The sequence below is a fragment of the Arachis stenosperma genome, chromosome 10 (assembly GCF_014773155.1).
Source record: "Arachis stenosperma cultivar V10309 chromosome 10, arast.V10309.gnm1.PFL2, whole genome shotgun sequence".
Lineage (NCBI taxonomy): Eukaryota > Viridiplantae > Streptophyta > Magnoliopsida > Fabales > Fabaceae > Arachis > Arachis stenosperma.
The window spans coordinates 47,459,762-47,470,605 of NC_080386.1; positions in this window are offsets into that span (position 1 = coordinate 47,459,762).

Genomic DNA, 10,844 nt, shown 5'->3' on the forward strand with positions numbered 1-10,844 from the left:
CACAGCAGGAAAGTTGTGTGAGGAAGCATGTCGCGTGCCAAGTGTGAGAAAGACCTTTAGGATGCTGCCCTGCCCTTGTGGAGGGCAGGGCAATGTTGCCATGATGCACCAAGCCTTGCCTCCCTGCCCGTGCTGTGATGCGCCAAGGATGTGCGCCCAAGCTCCTGGCCGGGCCAAATTGTGCGTGCCATGCACCAAAGAATGTTGCTCTGCCCTCCTTGTGGGCAGCGCTTTCCTTGTTATTGGGTGAAGTCCCAAGTTCGAATCTTGGTGGAGGAAGTTCCTGCAATTTTTCCTTGGTTTCCTTGGCACCTAATTCACGCATAAGGCTTGGCTTCCTTGGAGGTCTTGTGTTCGAACCTTGGTGAAAGCATTTGGGGGAGCAATTTTCCTTGATTCTTCATGAAGAGAAACACGACATTGCCCTGCTCTCCAAGAGGGCAGAGCAGAATAATGAGCGCTACTTTGCTTTGGAGTGAGGCTCCAGCTTCGAACCTTGGTGGAAGCATATTGGTTTATTTTCGCTTATTTTTGGCCCTTAAAGATGCCTTTCATTCATGCCTCAATTTTACGCCAAATATGGATTGCTATATATCGTTGGAAAGCTCTGAATGTCAGCTTTCCAACGCAACTAGAACCACATCAATTGGACATCTGTAGCTCAAGTTATAGCCCTTTGAAGGAGGCATGGTCATACTGTGAGCGCCCAGATTTTACCTTAGCGAAAATTCTTGCTTCCAACCTCACTTTGCATCACGATTCTGCTCTGCCCTTGGCAAGAGCAGGGCAGTGTGTGCTGATTGCCTATTCTTCTTTAATTTGGTCATGGGCCACGCTTTTAAAAGCGTGGCCTAAGGCTCCAAAGTGTGCTCCAACTTCAAAGTGTGTCCCAAAGCTGTTTTTTTCTCCTTTTTTTGTGCTTCTTTGCTTCTTTTTCTTCTTATTTCCTACAAGATTTATAAAATTAAAAGATCAAGGAAATCTTCCAATTAAGCACAAAAGAATGCAATATTTAAGCACAATTTATCAATTTCTTGTATGAAAAAGCATAGAAAAATAGGTATATGATGACTTGTCATCACAACACCAAACTTAAACCTTTCTTGTCCCCAAGCAAGAAAAGAATCATGCAATAGAAATTGACAATCCAAGGTAAGAAGAATAGCAACTCAATGTTCATGGTAAGCTAGTTTTCTATGCATGCTTCAATCACAAAAGAAATGTAAATGATTGATGCTTCTATCTAGCTCAATTTATGAAATCTTTTTCTTGTAATTCTTCCTTGAAACAAGCTTTTGATTTTTTTTTAGCTTCTCCTTTTGGGTGCTTTTCCCCATGAGTTAATAACAAAGCTACGACTTCTAAATGCTTTGTTTTCAAGTATTACCACTTGATACATAAGCACCACAAGCATTTAATTAGAGGACTTCATTAAGCTCATTTTTCTTTTCTTTTCTTGACTCTCTAATCATTGATGCTCAGAGCCTTGAGCATTGAGGGAGTGCTTTTGCACTTGAGCCTAGCCTTGACTTCTAAGTGTTTTGTTTTCAAGCATTTGGCTTGATATATAAACACCACAAGCACTTAGCAAATAAATTGCCATTGGTACTCAGAGCCTTCAGCTTTCTCATTCTTTCCCTTTTTCTTTTCTTGCTTTAATTGTATTTGCTTCTTCAAGGATTTCATGATTTCAAAAGATTTCACAAAATGTACTAGATGAAAAACTTCAATTAAATAAAATCCAATGAAATTGAGCAACAATCAATCATACTAGCTTTCCAATACTTGTATGCACATGCTAAATTCTTCTTTAATTCCTTGTTTGTTTATGATCATGATGTTTTATTGCTTTTGAACTCACAAAACTCAAGTTGGTAGTCATAATGGTACAGCACCATGTTACAAATCAAGATTCAAGCTATGCTTTATTCATACACACATGTAAACAGAGAAGATAAAGACAATCATGAAATTTAAGTGCTGGAAACAAATGAGAAGAAAAGAAACTCTACAACCTTGTAGTTCATCTTCACTATTGTTGTCATTTTCCTCCCATTCTTCTCCTTCCCATACCAACTCAGAATGCTTGCTCATCCTCAAGCAACAATTAGAACAATGGCTATGGGGCTAAGATGGATCATGAATGTCTTACACAATGATATGTTAGTAGCACATGTGTTTTAAGTAAGCAAAATTAAAGATAACAATCAAGGCACAAGAGACAGAGACATTTTGATTGCAAACATAAGAAGGTGAGCACAATACATTGCATAAAAGAGAAGTGGCACACCAAACTTAGTGTGACACTTTCACTTGGAATTGATGCAAGTATCTAGTAAGAATTAGAACCAAATTTTGTTGCATAGCAACACCAAACTTAGAATGCAACCATATGTCAATTTATTTGAACTAAAACTAAACAAAAGAAACTGTTATTTGTTAAATACAATCACCAAGCCAAGAATCTGTCATGAATAAAGCTCTCTTGGTAATGTATTAACAAACACAGTAAATAAGCAAACTAAAATGAAAGCATTAAAAACAAAGAATTAACTAAAGTAAACAGAATAACAAAATATCAAACCAAAAGAAAATTAACACTGCAAAGACATTATGGTTATGCAGACAAATGGTGTTGCTGAATGATTTGCATAGAAAAATAGGTGGCACACCAAACTTAGAATCTTGGTGTGTCACTTTCATTTTTTTTGATTTGATGCAATCATCCAAAAAGATTGAAAACAATGTGTTGCATGGCAACACCAAACTTAGAATGTAACCATATGCCAATTTATTGAATTTAAACAAAGCAAAGAACGAAAACAAAGTAGAAAAAAGAAATTATACCTACGGTTGGGTTACCTCCCAACAAGTGCTCTTTTAGTGTCATTAGCTTGACAAGTTGCTCTTCACTTTCTTCCTCTTCTTCCAGTTTGTTAAGAGGAATGACCTTAAGGGGGAAGAAGATTCAGTTACTGTCCCTTGTCTTGGCCTTTCCTCAGCAAGCTTTCTTTTGCAAATGGCTTGATTAATCTTGCTTGCTGGATTAGGGACAGAATTGGTGTTCTTGCTAGTTGCCTTCACTTCTTTGGATTCAAGACTTGATTGCTGTGTGATTATTGGAGTTTCGTATTCATCTAGAGCTTTTTGAATTGGTGGTTCCATGAGCTTTTCTTCTATGTACTTCTCTGCTTTACTTGAGTGTAAATTTTCTGGAATGACTTCCTCACTTTCTTGCTCCTCCACTCCTTTCTTTACACCCAACATTTGACTTAATAGTTCTTTTATGGAGGAGGTTTGTTGTTCTTCCCAAGATTTCTTCATCTCCTCTTCATATTTTTCGATCACAGATTCAAGGGAAGTTTGTGAGGGTTGTGAATGTTCATGTTCCTTTGTCACCTCAAGTAGCGTTTGTGAATGTAAAATCCTTGGCTCATGTCCCTCATCCTTCATTGTAATTTCACTTGACACAGGGACCTTTTGTTTTTGTTTTTCCATTTTCTCCTTCCATGCATTCGACAATTGGCCTAACTGCACTTCCATATTTTTGAGGGAGTTCTCTTGTTCTTTTTGGTACTTCTCTTTCTCCTCCGCAAATCTTTTGAGCATGGACTCAAGCTTTGAGATTCTTTGGCTATTGGAAGTTTGTGTGAGTGGTAAGTTTTGAAAGGGGCTTTTTGTTGAAGCATGGTCAAGTAATGATATCTTTGGATGAATATCATATGGAGCATTAGAATTACTTTCCCAGCCACCATTGGAATTATGACTTGCATCATTTTGTGGGGGAGGGAAATATCCCATATGGTTTTCTTGCTCATCTTGTGTCTGTGAAGCAAATCTCCATGGATTGGAGTGCTTAGAATTTGTATTTTCTTGGTGATATTCCCAACCACCATTAGAGATTGGTGATGGTGGGTGATATCCCATAAAATTTTGTTTGACCATAAGATGAGTTGAACTCCATTTGTATTTTGTAAACATCAATGAAATTTGAAATTCATGTCACAGAGAAAGAATTTCTTAGTGAGGCAATAGCTCAAACACCTTGCTATTAATTTAAAACAGAGAACAAAAACAAAAAGAATGCTTGATCTAGACTTCTCACCCACTTAATCATTGTTGATCTAATCAATCCCCGGCAACGGCGCAAAAAATTTGATGGTGTTTTTACGGAAAAACGAATTTCCAACACACAAATCTAACCGGCAAGTGTACCGGGTCGCATCAAGTAGTAATAACTCACTTAGAGTGAGGTCGATCCCACAGGGATTGATGGATCAAGCAACTTTAGTGGGTGATTAGTTTAGTCAAGCTAACATTGAGTGAATTGTGTGAGGTGTAGCCAACAGAAAGTCAATGGCAGAAATCTTAAAGATGCAGAAAGTAAATTGGCAAGTAACTTAAAGAGCAAGAAATGTAAATTGCAAGAATCTTAAATGACAAGAAATGTAAATTGCATTAAATGTAAAGGGGAGTGGGTGCTGGAAATTAAAGGAAGCAATAGATCAAGTAACTAAAAATTTAAATTGCAGGAAGAATAAAAGGATTTTGGGAGCTGGGATTCAAGAAATCAAACAAGAAATTGTAAATGGCAATCAAACAGAGAAGTAAAAGATGCAGTAACTTGCAACCGATCTCAAACAGAAAGCAGAATTGCTTGAAGAAGCAAACAGAAATTAAATTCAACTCAATTGGAAAATCAAAATGAAGATCTCAGGAAATCAAAGAGACTAGAAAACAAGTCTAGCTCTCAATTTCTTCCTTGATCAAAGTAGAAAATAATCAGCAGAAGAGAAGTAAATCAAGCAGCAAGTGAAATGTAAATCCAATTCTCAATTATGCAGAAGAACAAAGCAGAGATGTTGCAGATGGAGAATGAAAACAGAATTCCTTCCAATCTCCACCCAAGATTCAAAACAGGAATGAAAACTCAAAGAGAGAGCTCTCTACTACTACTCCTCCCTAATGGAGCAAGCCCCCCCTTTTTTTTTAGAGCCCCAATTGATGCCTTTATATAGGCTTTTCAAAGTGAAAATAAAAATAAAATTAAAACAAATTACAATTAAAATAAAAATCCTAATCTAATTTATCCATGTGCCTTTGAGTGATGATGTGGGCTTTGCTTGCTTTGGATTTGAGGAGAGATGGGTCTTGGATGGCCTTGGTTCAATTGGTGAAGATTTGAGTTCAAAGGGAATTTGAATTGAATTTTGGCCCATGGGTGTTCCCAGGAGGCTGCCCTGCTCTTGTGGAGGGCAGAGCAGGAAAGTTGTGTGAGGAAGCATGTCACGTGCCAAGTGTGGGAAAGACCTTCAGGATGCTGCCCTGCCCTTGTGGAGGGCAGGGCAATGTTGCCATGATGCACCAAGCCTTGCCTCCCTGCCCGTGCTGTGATGCGCCAAGGATGTGCGCCCAAGCTCCTGGCCGTGCCAAATTGTGCGTGCCATGCACCAAAAAATGTTGCTCTGCCCTCCTTGTGGGCAGCGCTTTCCTTGTTATTGGGTGAAGTCCCAAGTTCTAATCTTGGTGGAGGAAGTTGCTGAAATTTTTCCTTGGTTTCCTTGGCACCTAATTCACGCATAAGGCTTGGCTTCCTTGGAGGTCTTGTGTTCGAACCTTGGTGAAAGCATTTGGGGGAGCAATTTTCCTTGATTCTTCATGAAGAGAAACACGACATTGCCCTGCTCTTCAAGAGGGCAGAGCAGAATAATGAGCGCTACTTTGCTTTGGAGTGAGGCTCCAGCTTCGAACCTTGGTGGAAGCATATTGGTTTATTTTCGCTTATTTTTGGCCCTTAAAGATGCCTTTCATTCATGCTTTAATTTTACGCCAAATATGGATTGGACATCTGTAGCTCAAGTTATAGCCCTTTGAAGGAGGCATGGTCATGCTGTAAGCGCCCAGATTTTACCTTAGCAAAAATTCTTGCTTCCAACCTCACTTTGCATCACGATTCTGCTCTGCCTTTGGCAAGAGCAGGGCAGTGTGTGCTGATTGCCTATTCTTCATTAATTTGGTCATGGGCCACGCTTTTAAAAGCGTGGCCTAAGGCTCCAAAGTGTGCTCCAACTTCAAAGTGTGTCCCAAAGCTCTTTTTTTCTCCTTTTTTTGTGCTTCTTTGCTTCTTTTTCTTCTTATTTCCTACAAGATTTATAAAATTAAAAGATCAAGGAAATCTTCCAATTAAGCACAAAAGAATGCAATATTTAAGCACAATTTATCAATTTCTTGTATGAAAAAGCATAGAAAAATAGGTATATGATGACTTGTCATCACAACACCAAACTTAAACCTTGCTTGTCCCCAAGCAAGAAAAGAATCATGCAATAGAAATTGACAATCCAAGGTAAGAAGAATAGCAACTCAATGTTCATGGTAAGCTAGTTTTCTATGCATGCTTCAATCACAAAAGAAATGTAAATGATTGATGCTTCTATCTAGCTCAATTTATGAAATCTTTTTCTTGTAATTCTTCCTTGAAACAAGCTTTTGATTTTTTTTTTTAGCTTCTCCTTTTGGGTGCTTTTCCCCATGAGTTAATAACAAAGCTACGACTTCTAAATGCTTTGTTTTCAAGTATTACCACTTGATACATAAGCACCACAAGCATTTAATTAGAGGACTTCATTAAGCTCATTTTTCTTTTCTTTTCTTGACTCTCTAATCATTGATGCTCAGAGCCTTGAGCTTTGAGGGAGTGCTTTTGCACTTGAGCCTAGCCTTGACTTCTAAGTGTTTTGTTTTCAAGCATTTGGCTTGATACATAAACACCACAAGCACTTAGCAAATAAATTGCCATTGGTACTCAGAGCCTTCAGCTTTCTCATTCTTTCCCTTTTTCTTTTCTTGCTTTAATTGTATTTGCTTCTTCAAGGTTTTCATGATTTCAAAAGATTTCACAAAATGTACTAAATGAAAAACTTCAATTAAATAAAATCCAATGCAATTGAGCAACAATCAATCATACTAGCTTTCCAATACTTGTATGCACATGCTAAATTCTTCTTTAATTCCTTGTTTGTTTATGATCATGATGTTTTATTGCTTTTGAACTCACAAAACTCAAGTTGGTAGTCATAATGGTACAACACCATGTTACAAATCAAGATTCAAGCTATGCTTTATTCATACACACATGTAAACAGGGAAGATAAAGACAATCATGAAATTTAAGTGCTGGAAACAAATGAGAAGAAAAGAAACTCTACAACCTTGTAGTTCATCTTCACTATTGTTGTCATTTTCCTCCTATTCTTCTCCTTCCCATACCAACTCAGAATGCTTGCTCATCCTCAAGCAACAATTAGAACAATGGCTATGGGGCTAAGATGGATCATGAATGTCTTACACAATGATATGTTAGTAGCACATGTGTTTTAAGCAAGCAAAATTAAAGATAACAATCAAGGCACAAGAGACAGAGACATTTTGATTGCAAACATAAGAAGGTGAGCACAATACATTGCATAAAAGATAAGTGGCACACCAAACTTAGTGTGACACTTTCACTTGGAATTGATGCAAGTATCTAGTAAGAATTAGAACCAAATTTTGTTGCATAGCAACACCAAACTTAGAATGCAACCATATGTCAATTTATTTGAACTAAAACTAAACAAAAGAAACTGTTATTTGTTAAATACAATCACCAAGCCAAGAATCTGTCATGAATAAAGCTCTCTTGGTAATGTATTAACAAACACAGTAAATAAGCAAACTAAAATGAAAGCATTAAAAACAAAGAATTAACTAAAGTAAACAGAATAACAAAATATCAAACCAAAAGAAAATTAACACTGCAAAGACATTATGGTTATGCAGACAAATGGTGTTGCTAAATGATTTGCATAGAAAAATAGGTGGCACACCAAACTTAGAATCTTGGTGTGTCACTTTCATTTTTTTTGATTTGATGCAATCATCCAAAAAGATTGAAAACAATGTGTTGCATGGCAACACCAAACTTAGAATGTAACCATATGCCAATTTATTGAATTTAAACAAAGCAAAGAACGAAAACAAAGTAGAGAAGAGAAATTATACCTACGGTTGGGTTACCTCCCAACAAGTGCTCTTTTAGTGTCATTAGCTTGACATGTTGCTCTTCACTTTCTTCCTCTTCTTCCAGTTTGTTAAGAGGAATGACCTTAAGGGGGAAGAAGATTCAGTTACTGTCCCTTGTCTTGGCCTTTCCTCAGCAAGCTTTCTTTTGCAAATGGCTTGATTAATCTTGCTTGCTGGATTAGGGACAGAATTGGTGTTCTTGCTAGTTGCCTTCACTTCTTTGGATTCAAGACATGGTTGCTGTGTGATTATTGGAGTTTCGTATTCATCTAGAGCTTTTTGAATTGGTGGTTCCATGAGCTTTTCTTCTATGTACTTCTCTGCTTTACTTGAGTGTAAATTTTCTGGAATGACTTCCTCACTTTCTTGCTCCTCCACTCTTTTCTTTGCACCCAACATTTGACTTAATAGTTCTTTTATGGAGGAGGTTTGTTGTTCTTCCCAAGATTTCTTCATCTCCTCTTCATATTTTTCGATCACAGATTCAAGGGAAGTTTGTGAGGGTTGTGAATGTTCATGTTCCTTTGTCACCTCAAGTAGCGTTTGTGAATGTAAAATCCTTGGCTCATGTCCCTCATCCTTCATTGTAATTTCACTTGACACAGGGACCTTTTGTTTTTGTTTTTCCATTTTCTCCTTCCATGCATTCGACAATTGGCCTAACTGCACTTCCATATTTTTGAGGGAGTTCTCTTGTTCTTTTTGGTACTTCTCTTTCTCCTCCGCAAATCTTTTGAGCATGGACTCAAGCTTTGAGATTCTTTGGCTATTGGAAGTTTGTGTGAGTGGTAAGTTTTGAAAGGGGCTTTTTGTTGAAGCATGGTCAAGTAATGATATCTTTGGATGAATATCATATGGAGCATTAGAATTCCTTTCCCAGCCACCATTGGAATTATGACTTGCATCATTTTGTGGTGGAGGGAAATATCCCATATGGTTTTCTTGCTCATCTTGTGTCTGTGAAGCAAATCTCCATGGATTGGAGTGCTTAGAATTTGTATTTTCTTGGTGATATTCCCAACCACCATTAGAGATTGGTGATGGTGGGTGATATCCCATAAAATTTTGTTTGACCATAAGATGAGTTGAACTCCATTTGTATTTTGTAAACATCAATGAAATTTGAAATTAATGTCACAGAGAAAGAATTTCTTAGTGAGGCAATAGCTCAAACACCTTGCTATTAATTTAAAACAGAGAACAAAAACAAAAAGAATGCTTGATCTAGACTTCTCACCCACTTAATCATTGTTGATCTAATCAATCCCCGGCAACGGCGCCAAAAACTTGATGGTGTTTTTACGGAAAAACGAATTTCCAACTCACAAATCTAACCGGCAAGTGTACCGGGTCGCATCAAGTAGTAATAACTCACTTAGAGTGAGGTCGATCCCATAGGGATTGATGGATCAAGCAACTTTAGTGGGTGATTAGTTTAGTCAAGCTAACATTGAGTGAATTGTGTGAGGTGTAGCCAACAGAAAGTCAATGGCAGAAATCTTAAAGATGCAGAAAGTAAATTGGCAAGTAACTTAAAGAGCAAGAAATGTAAATTGCAAGAATCTTAAATGACAAGAAATGTAAATTGCATTAAATGTAAAGGGGAGTGGGTGCTGGAAATTAAAGGAAGCAATAGATCAAGTAACTAAAAATTTAAATTGCAGGAAGAATAAAAGGATTTTGGGAGCTGGGATTCAAGAAATCAAACAAGAAATTGTAAATGGCAATCAAACAGAGAAGTAAAAGATGCAGTAACTTGCAACCGATCTCAAACAGAAAGCAGAATTGCTTGAAGAAGTAAACAGAAATTAAATTCAACTCAATTGGAAAATCAAAATGAAGATCTCAGGAAATCAAAGAGACTAGAAAACAAGTCTAGCTCTCAATTCCTTCCTTGATCAAAGTAGAAAATAATCAGCAGAAGAGAAGTAAATCAAGCAGCAAGTGAAATGTAAATCCAATTCTCAATTATGCAGAAGAACAAAGCAGAGATGTTGCAGATGGAGAATGAAAACAGAATTCCTTCCAATCTCCACCCAAGATTCAAAACAGGAATGAAAACTCAAAGAGAGAGCTCTCTACTACTACTCCTCCCTAATGGAGCAAGCCCCCCCCTTTTTTTTTAGAGCCCCAATTGATGCCTTTATATAGGCTTTTCAAAGTGAAAATAAAAATAAAATTAAAACAAATTACAATTAAAATAAAAATCCTAATCTAATTTATCCATGTGCCTTTGAGTGATGATGTGGGCTTTGCTTGCTTTGGATTTGAGGAGAGATGGGTCTTGGATGGCCTTGGTTCAATTGGTGAAGATTTGAGTTCAAAGGGAATTTGAATTGAATTTTGGCCCATGGGTGTTCCCAGGAGGCTGCCCTGCTCTTGTGGAGGGCAGAGCAGGAAAGTTGTGTGAGGAAGCATGTCGCATGCCAAGTGTGGGAAAGACCTTCAGGATGCTGCCCTGCCCTTGTGGAGGGCAGGGCAATGTTGCCATGATGCACCAAGCCTTGCCTCCCTGCCCGTGCTGTGATGCGCCAAGGATGTGCGCCCAAGCTCCTGGCCGTGCCAAATTGTGCGTGCCATGCACCAAAGAATGTTGCTCTGCCCTCCTTGTGGGCAGCGCTTTTCTTGTTATTGGGTGAAGTCCCAAGTTCGAATCTTGGTGGAGGAAGTTGCTGCAATTTTTCCTTGGTTTCCTTGGCACCTAATTCACGCATAAGGCTTGGCTTCCTTGGAGGTCTTGTGTTCGGACCTTGGTGAAAGCATTTGGGGGAGCAATTTTC